At 43.5% G+C, this 7488-nt stretch overlaps 1 protein-coding gene across 1 annotated transcript in view; it reads left to right on the top strand.

Moving 5' to 3' along the window:
- Positions 1-7488, top strand: part of LOC103823406 (dimethylaniline monooxygenase [N-oxide-forming] 4) — a 215418-nt gene that overhangs the window by 14640 nt on the left and 193290 nt on the right. The gene's annotated exons all lie outside the window — the stretch shown is intronic.

The following is a 7488-nucleotide window of genomic DNA, read 5'->3' as shown; positions in this document are numbered from 1 at the left end:
ATATTACATTCTGGAATTTTTTTATTTTTTTTCAAAATGTTCACAGTGAAAACCACTTGAAAGCCTCTCTTTATTATTCATACCACAGTACATTTCTTTTTTCCCACATTCAGAACAAGCCTGGCACCATATGCAGAGCTAATGGGATTTCATGGAACCTTAATAGCAAGGCTGTAAGAAGAACTAATACAGTCTTGTATTAATTAACAACTGTGCTAAATTGCAGAGAGTGTTTTGCAGTGTAGCCCAAAAGCAATGATTTATTTTCAAAGAGCAGCTGTGTAAGCCTGCATTGGAAAATGCAGACATGCAGCCCATCTCCTTAAGGCTCACAGAAATTATACATTAAGCTTCTTGTCCTCTTCACAGAGGCACAGAAAGTGCTGTGGGAGGACAGAAGTTCATTTTGCAAACAAATCCACAATTTGGAATTCTCCTTCGTTCTAAAGGCGAGGGGAATTTTGAAATTTGTTGTCAGGAAAAGCTACACAACCACAGTTTTCCAAGCTGATTAAACTTTTTTTATCCAGACAAAATGAAATGCTTCTTTTGAATTGAACTTTTACCATAATTTGCACTTAAAATGTTACTAAACCTTGTTCCAAATCTTAGAAATTAATGATAACATTAGAAACGTTCTGACTCTGTCAGAATTTTTATCACATCTTGCTCCCCTGAAATGCAACCCTGGCAAAGCTTTCCAGACTTTGTAAAGAGTTGCACTCTGACAAATCTCTCTGTGCTAGGGGAAAGGAGCTCTATAAAACATCCCTCACATGACAGCAGGCACAATTGGCTGTGTCAAATATGGTCAGCTGTGTTGGATTAACTAAAAAAGAAGCCTGAAGATAACAAGATAAGGGAGCCTCTCAGCTGGATTTTAGTACACATGGCTGTCCTTTGATAACAAATCTCCAGTTTTGATTTTAATTGCATAACTCATCTACTCTGGCAATGTGTTTGCACATGTTGAGAATTACCAGTTTATGGCAGGAGGCTTTCTGCCATCAACTCTTATCCAGTAACTCTTCTGTTAATGTTCCATGGCTAATTGTAGCATTAAGGAAAACCACACTGGTGATTTGGTGAATATTCTGGTGTTTCCTCTAGCCTGGAAACCTATGGCTCCCACAAGACAGATGCTTCTGGAATGTTTTGACTGATTCTTCCATTCTGATCAGCTGGTATTGCATGGAAGCTAAGTAACATTTCTTTTATCAAGAAACAGGCATCAGTCCCATAGCAAAAAGAAGGGAATATTTACATATCTTCCTTTACATAGGTTACAAATTGATTTGCCCTTCACCATTTCTTTGCCTTCCAGCCAGAGACATCTGCCATGGTGCAGAACACCTGGGGACTGCTGGAGATCCTTGTGCCAGGCAGGTCTGAGGTGCTGCCACTGCAGTGGTGAGAGGATGGCATTGTGCAAAAAGGGGGAATAAAGAACTTTATACAAACCTGAACAGCTGCCAAATCTTACAGGGCACAATATATCAGCTGAGTTGGTGCAGTTTGGTCATGAGAGATGTGGTTCCAAGGTGGATTTGGAATACAAAGTGGTTCAGGATGAAAAATGGAATATAAATGGCTGGTGTGGTTACCAGTGAAATACATTTTTCAATGTAAAAATGTTCTTCCTGTGTTTTGTGTAATTAGAATTTCCAGAATGCATATACATGAATACAGAATGAAAATTGGTTCCCTTAACTATGTGAAAAGAGAGAAAAGTAAAATCTTAATTTAGTAGAAAAACCCACATTTCATGGTTCCCACATTCCTGGAAATTAATGTTTCATGGCTATATTGCTTCCACAGTAAAATAGTAAAGCTCTTCTGGTGACATAATGAATCTCAATAGTCAAGAAACACAAGTCCTTCAGGAGTTTAAATGCATGAGAAGGCTGCAGACTGAAAAATATTTTGGTTTCCTCACTTTCTGAGGCATGTTTAATTCCAGAACTCCTAGTAGAGGCCACCCTGAAATGTCCCTTAATTTGGGTGAGGGTCATTCTTGGCTTAAAAATTCAGGGCTGTCTGCAATTTACCAATAGTATTAAATAATAATAACAATAATAATAACAATAATAATAACAATAATAATAACAATAATAATAACAATAATAATAATAATAAATCACACATTTAAACAGGAGATTTTGCTTAGAAATCACCTGTTTATCAGTTCTTCTTTGGTGTTCAAGGACTGGATATTCAATTCAATGGCTCTGCCTCAACTTCCCTGTCATTAAACCAATCAATTAAAGAAGACTTTGGCTCCCTGGGGGTTTGAATCCCATTTGTTTTGTGCTCATCTAAGGCTTGCTCCTGATCTTGATGTTCCCAGAGATTTAATCCAAGGTCAGGAGCCTGTCTGAGACAAGGCTCACAGAACACTGAGGGTCCTTCAAGTTCAAGTCCTCATTAGCACTGAGAGGTGATTAGGGAAATTCCCAACTTGTCCTTCCAGCAGGTCTTTCTCCCAAGCAACCACACAGAGTAAAGGCTTAGCCACAGCACAGTAAATCCCATTTCTGCCAAGCCACCACCCAAGTTTTGGTGTCACTTGGTGTCCCCATATCAAATCCAGCTTCTGTTCTGTGTCACTGAAGGCCAAATATTACCTTTGTTGGATGAATGTGAGCCTCAAGCCCTGGCTGTGGCCTCCAAACCCCACTGCAACCCCTAAAATGTAGAAAAACAATTGAGCAGCAATCCCAGCCCTGCAACTCCAGCAACCATCACAGCTCAAGCTGTTCCTGCTCCAAAGGCAATTCAGACATTGGAAATGTCCTTTCCTTCCTAACTGGAAGAGAGAGCCATCATTTTGAGACATGCAGCTGAAGGGATGTGCTGAAATGCTTTGTTTCAGAAGTACTGAAATGATCTCAGGTATTTTGAGCTTGATTTTCTTGTTTGGATGTTTATGGAAGCTAGTTTGAGCTGACATGTCATGTGAGCTGACAGGGTGATACACTCTGTGGTATTGAAATGGTTGAAGTGAAACATCAGTTTCCTACAGAACACACTGATAAAATCAGCACATTCCCTGTCCCTAAACTTAGTGAAACAAGTCAGCAATTTCCAGAGGAAACTGGTTCCAAGAGGTACAGCCCTGCCAAGAGGCATTTCCCCAAGCTCTCCTTGTCCAGACTCTCCCATCCACTCAGGCAGCTCCAGGATGGGAGCTCTTGGACAGGCAAGAAGAGGCAGCTGACCCCTCCAGAGCACTCTGACCAGCTCAGAGCAGGGCTGGACTGAAATCAGAGCCTCCCCTCTGTGCAGTGGTGGTGCATCCTTGTTACAACCAGCTCAGCATCTTCGTTGTGATGTCAAGCAGGGGTGCAGTGTGTTCTGAGGAGCTGGGGCTGCCAAAAGCAAGGCAGGGGCTTGGAGAAACCAAACACCCTCTGGAAATCAGTCATGGAACCAGCACCCTGCATTCAAGGGACACCTCAGCACTGCCTAATGCCAGCTGGAGAAAGCTTTGCCAGTTAGTCCACCAGAAGCCCTGAGGACCTTTGTGCCATTCCCTTGTTTTTTTCCAGGCTCCCCAGGGTGTTTACAATGGTGTATCAGAGTGGGCCTGTCCAGAAGAGCTTCACTCTCTTGTGTGATTAAAACCAGTTGTGCTGCATCCCATCCTTCTTCTCCTTTGATGCTTCTTCCAACTTGCTGAAGAAAATCCTGCCTCCACTTGCCAAGAAAGATTTGTTTTCTGTGGACATCACCACATCTCACTGAAGAAAAACAGATTATCTTTGATTTTAAGAGGAAGTAATTCTGTTTGTCTGAGAGCAATGACAACACTCTGCATTTCCAACATGCAGGTTTATTCCTGTCTTTTCCAAATGATGGCAAATGGGCACCCCCAGACCACTGTACCAAACCCTGCTTAACCCAACCTGGAATGTTCTCCAAAGAGAGGGCTCAGGCTGAACATTATGCTCAGGAATATCAGCAGCTTCTGTTCCTTTCAAAGCCTTGAAACAGTAACCCAGTGTATGCCTGCAGCAAAAATAAAAGCACAAAGTTGGTGAAAAGTCTTTCCTCCCTGTATCTCTCTCCAAAGAAATGCTGAATTTGCAGGCATTTCAACCTGTGGTGGTGCCTTCAGGGACTGAGGTTTTTAGAGGCATCTCCATTCAACTGTGCCTCTTCACAGTGACTTGCACATTGTGCCTGATTGCTCCTCTCTCCCTCATCAAGTCAAAATTCCCAGATCTAGGTTCAAACCTTTGTTTGGGTTATTCCCTCGGTGTGCACACCCATGGTAACCACAGCTTCACCCATGTGTAGAATAAATGCAGTCTGAGCTGGCCAAGGTGACCTGGGGTCCTGGCTGTGAGTGTGGCTTGACAGCTTTTCACGAGGCATCTGTGTGATCTGCACCCCCAGCCACCCAAAGAATTCCCTGTTTGCCAAGGGAACTGTGGCTGGATCAGCACTGGATGTCATCTGCTCAACCTGGCCCCATCCCAGGACCCCATGGCAAATCCCCATGGTGACATCTGAGATGCCTGGCTCTTAAAACCCACTCAGATTTGTCCCAGCCTCTTTGAATTAATGCTGCTTGTGTCTTCAGCCTCTCAGTCATGTGAGGATTTTGTAATGTGGGGCACAGCATCAGCTGAAGTGACCCAAGCACCTTCTGGCTGCCTTCTCCAGGGCTGCACAGGGCACACCAGCTGCTTCTCACCTGATTTGGACATCCAAGAGAAACTCATCTGGGGTTAAGGCAATGCCAACACCTCCCACAATTGTCACTGGGGAGAGTCAGCTCCTCCCAGAAAGCTGCTTCCCAAGGTTATCCCCAACACACAGCAGTAGAAGAAGCCATGGGAGCTGTCTTAGGTCCAAACAAGGAATCCTTGGTGCCCAAGAGAGGTAGGTGAATTTCATCTCCAGTGGGTGGGAATTCATGGACCCCACAGTGAGACTTCAGTGCTTTGAAATCTGTTCTTTCTCCCACAGATGCAAACTTGGATTTGCAGCCCCAGCTGTAAAAATCTTACAACTCTGAGAGTCTCTCCAGAGGTGTGCAGTAAAGGTTGTTTGAAATGGCTCCATCTTGGACCTTTTGGCGTTTCCCAAACTCCTGAAAACACAGTGGAGTGCAAATCACAGTGATATTTGGCTGGTACCTCCCTCAGGCAGGATGAGTTTCCTGAGAGGTGCTTTTTGCACTCTGGATTGATCAGTTTACCAATGAACCAGGGCTGACCTTCTGTTGGGTCTTATTAAATAACACTCTAGTTTTATTTATGGATCAGTATGTGAGTGCACTGCTAAATAAACAAGTGACTTCTCCTAAAATTGGGGTACCATTGGCAAACTTTTAAAAATCCAACCTGTAAAATAAACAGGCTCCAGGAGTTACCTCTTACTCCTGCCACTGCAGGAACTTCAAGGTAACAAGAAGTCAATAAACCCCCATCAACAAAATCCCCACTGGGATCCAGGCAACTGAGAGATTCTGAAGCAGCACTCATCAAGAGAAACAAAGTGATCCAGTAAAACATTAGAGTTCCCAGAGGAACCATATTTGCCTTGATTGGAGGCAGACCTGACTGCCCACCAAGGGCAAGGAGGCTCCTGTTGGATGGTGTCTGTCTCTGCTTCCTGACGTGCTCCCTGCCTGTGTTTCAGCCCTAAATGTCTGTGTGCCAGGGCACAGGGACCCTGAGCAATGGGAGCTTTCTCACCTAAAACCATCTCACTGCCCAGGGACCCTGAGCAATCACCCAAACCATCTCACTGCCCAGGGACCCTGAGCAATGGGAGCTTTCTTACCCAAACCATCTCACTGCCCAGGGACCCTGAGCAATGGGAGCTTTCTCACCTTAACCCTTTCACTGCCCAGGGACCCTGAGCAATGGGAGCTTTCTCACCCAAACCATCTCACTGCCCAGGGACCCTGAGCAATGGGAGCTTTCTTACCCAAACCATCTCACTGCCCAGGGACCCTGAGCAATGGGAGCTTTCTCACCCAAAACCATCTCACTGCCCAGGGACCCTGAGCAATGGGAGCTTTCTCACCCAAAACCATCTCACTGCCAGGTAGGGTTCAGTCCCTTTGCCCAGGAATTTTCTCCTGAGAAGCCTCAGAAAAGAAATGAAAACAATAATTACCTGATTGCTTGGAATGTGGTCTGGAGGTTGTTTACCAACAGGTGCATCTTTGATTGGTTCCATGTGAATTGTTTTTAATTAATGACCAATCCCAGCCAGCTGTGTTGGACTCTGAGGAGCCAGTCACGAGCTTTCATTATCATTCCTTCCTAACCTCCTGATGTCTCCTTTCCCTTTCTTTAATATAGTTTTAGTAAAGCATATAATATAATATAATATAATATAATATAATATAATATAATATAATATAATATAATATAATATAATATAATATAATATAATATAATATAATATAATATAATATAATATAATATAATCAGCCTTCTGAGAACATGAAATCAAACTCTCATCTCTTCCCTCATCCTGGGGACCTCACAACACAACACATGTACCAGACAGAAAGGATTTAGGAACCATGGCACTACTTTCCACCCCTGCCTTCTCAGGCACACAGATCCATTTTCCAGCCTGGCCTTTAGCATTTCAGCATTAGAGCAGGTTGTAATAATTAGGATCTTTTCCACCCCACTGTCAGGCAGGGAAGGACTAATTAGCTCCATTGCATGTTTGGGAAGCCCAGAAAGCAGAGTACATTCTTCTTGTGTTAATTAAGCTGTTCAGTCCCATGGTTAATTACAGCTGCCTAATGTGGGATTCACATTCTCTGAACCTGAGAGAGGCAGAGAAAAGAATGATCAAAACAGTTCTTATCTCATTTGCTGCTCCTGTTGTTTGGTGAACATGTGGGATGTGTTGGAAGATTATTTACCTGAAGGGATTTGGTAATTGGATTCTGGTGTGTTTTGTTTTCTTGACCAATCTCTGCAATCTGTGTCCTGATGGTTGGTCAGGAGACAGTCACCAGATTTTGAGTTAAATGCTTGTGCAGTTTTAGTTGAGATGTAGTGTGATACAGAATAGTATAATAAAGTAATTAATTAGCCCTCTGATACAGAGTCAGATACATCATTCTTCCCACTCATTGGGAGCACCTGGCAACAGTACAGCTTAACAAAGCCAGCTCCTCTGCAAGGCTTTTCAGTGCTCTTGGACAAATCTGACATTGGGAATATCCTGCCTTTCCCTGCTGATCACTGGCTTGGTCTTCAAATCCAGGATGGGCTGAATCTCATCTTGAGGGAAGAGGGGCCTTAGAGATGTGTATGGGTTAGGGCAGGGAACAAACCCAGCTCTCCTTAGTCACAGCCATTTTCTCTCTGATTTGTGTAAACCAAGGGGATTTGGGGTTCCAATATGGTAAACAAGGATTTAACTACTTCCTCCCTCCTCCCAAATAACTTTCCCTGAAATTAACGTGGCAAACAGAACCCCTGCTCTCAAAAAACCCTTTTTGTT

Source organism: Serinus canaria, chromosome 8 (genome assembly GCF_022539315.1).
Source record: "Serinus canaria isolate serCan28SL12 chromosome 8, serCan2020, whole genome shotgun sequence".
Lineage (NCBI taxonomy): Eukaryota > Metazoa > Chordata > Aves > Passeriformes > Fringillidae > Serinus > Serinus canaria.
The sequence above is the reverse complement of the archived record's forward strand: the minus strand, read 5'-3'. Positions and strand labels throughout refer to the sequence as shown.